Raw genomic sequence first — 2,765 nt, forward strand, 5'->3', positions numbered from 1 at the left:
AAACATTTGTTTGCTTTACATTTATAATTTTTGTAGTTTTATAATCTTTAGCTGTTTTTTTTAAATTTGTAATGATAGTACAAACATTTGTTGCGAAACGTGCCCCAACGCAATCCACCCGTATTACTTTTGCGAAGAATGTGAATCCGGACACATAATTAGCTCATAATAATTATCATCGCGTCGTACTATGCGGTCGTCTGCATCAAGATTATTTATTATCATTTTCTATCATCACCAGTTTTTCAGCAAAAATGTGTTTGCTTTACATTTATAATGTTTTCAGTTTTATAATCTTTAGCCGTTTTTTTTAATTTGTAATGATAGTACAAACATGTTTGAAAATGTTTCTACTGCAATTGATCGGCAATTCGATGAAATGAGTAGCGTTTATCATAGAGAATACCAATGTAGATATCTTGAGACTGGTAAAGCTATTTGACTTTTCCGATACTGAGCTCGAGCGAGTGTAATGGCCACATAAAGACGTGTGTTAACCTTTTGTAAGGGACAGCGTCGATAGTTACCATCGCTTTCGGTCCTTTCAATCCAGATAGCCTCAATAGTTTTGAACCAGATAAATACACACTATATTCAGTATTTAATCATCTTGGTTTTGAGCATCTGTTTTGATCGTTTTGATCGTTTTGATGGGACCTTGTCTAAACGGACTTTGGGCAAGTGTGTTGAAATTCCGCTGGTAAATATGTGTCAAATTGTTCTACATTACGCTACCTAGTTATATGACGACCGTGGTATTCATTGCGCGTCAGTACTAGTCAGGACTTGCAGTCGGCTAGCTATTTTATGTATTAATCTGTTTTGTTCTTTTAGTGCAATTTCATTAGTTCGTTTATCTTGCTTGTGTGGACAATTGTGAACATGGGAAGGCTGTAAAAGCAGCGCTGAAGGGAGCTTTGCGGAATAACTGGAAGGTAGCATCACAGCAGGCAGAGGAATTTAACGCTATTGACATTGAGATGCGCCTGGAAAAGTTTTACTTATCAGTTGAACTGGAAAGAGTCCGTTTGGCATTGATTGGAGTTATAAAAGGACAAGGAAAACACAACAAGAGGACACGCTCCCCCACTGCCGAAAGTCCGTCATGCGATGTAATTCTGATTGTAACAAAACATACAAGAAAAAGAATGAAACTGCAGCAAATCTCCACGACACAAAATAGTATAGCCGGACCGTTCAATGCATCGGTGCATGAAAGTGAAGAGAAAGGAACCCTTTTTAGTGATGTTTCCAAACATTACACAGAGCTGGCGATCAAAGTGATTGTGAATTTGGGGAGCACATTCCTGCTAGATGATCAAAGCACTGATGAGAAGACATTCATGCTTGAACAATATGCAAGGAAACTTACCTCGCTCAAAAGTGACGGAGCTCATCATCAAAAAGCGCAGCGTAGTCTTGCGTAGATTAACTCAAATGCGTAACTTATGCCACATGCTTGATGGATTTATGCCAGAGCACAATGGTGAACATGGAGATTCTGTTGTTGTACTGATTACAAAAGAAAAACCTACGTTGGAAGAAGAATTTATTTTCCAGATCGACCCGAAATCCATTACCAAGGGTCTGCCAAAGGGCAGGGCGGTATGCTGCATTTGTTAACACCCACCAATCGTGGTCCAGTGTATGAAGTGCAACCGTCACATGCATTTGCATTGTATAACTGCCTACCTATTGGAACAAGTGAAACTGCAATCAATGGTGGATGAGCGCCGTTTTAACTGTAACGACTGTTCGGGTAGCGAGTTGAAGGATGTTCTTGTGAAACAAAGCTGTTTTGTGCGCAATGATGAGTTGGAAGAAACCAAAAACGAAACGAAGTGTCGCTGTGCTGGTAGCTTGTGCGTTCGCCAGTACCACATTTCATGTTTACGCCTTTTTCCATAGTTTGCAGTCGTTAATAGTCAGTCAATCATCTGTCCGTATCACGTGTGCCATAACTGCGTCGCCGACGATCCAAGGGGAAAAGCCTCTAACGAGAAAACAGCTCTGGTACGATGTATCAAGTGTTCGTCTTCGTACCATCCGGATCGGCGCTGCATTTCGGCTGGGTCGGAAATGCTTACCACGCAGCAGCTCATATGTCCCAAACACAGCCTTGTACAGATAGCTCTCAATGTGAATTGGTGTTTCTTGTGTTGCAAAGGAGGAGATTTAATTTGTTGCGAAACGTGCTTCAACGCAATCCACCAGGATTACTTTTGCGAACAATGTGAATCCGGACAAATAATTAGCTCATAATAATTATTATCGCATCGTATTATGCGGTCGTCTGCATCAAGATGCTAGATATTTTATTTATTATCATTTTCTATCATCACCATTTTGTCAGCAAACATTTGTTTGCTTTACATTTATAATTTTTGTAGTTTTATAATCTTTAGCTGTTTTTTTTTTTTAATTTGTAATGATAGTACAAACATTTGTTGCGAAACGTGCCCCAACGCAATCCACCCGTATTACTTTTGCGAAGAATGTGAATCCGGACACATAATTAGCTCATAATAATTATCATCGCGTCGTACTATGCGGTCGTCTGCATCAAGATTATTTATTATCATTTTCTATCATCACCAGTTTTTCAGCAAAAATGTGTTTGCTTTACATTTATAATGTTTTCAGTTTTATAATCTTTAGCCGTTTTTTTTAATTTGTAATGATAGTACAAACATGTTTGAAAATGTTTCTACTGCAATTGATCGGCAATTCGATGAAATGTGTAGCGTTTATCATAGAGAATACCA

Source organism: Anopheles coustani, unplaced genomic scaffold (assembly GCF_943734705.1).
Source record: "Anopheles coustani unplaced genomic scaffold, idAnoCousDA_361_x.2 scaffold_116_ctg1, whole genome shotgun sequence".
In the NCBI taxonomy this organism is placed as follows: Eukaryota; Metazoa; Arthropoda; class Insecta; order Diptera; family Culicidae; genus Anopheles; species Anopheles coustani.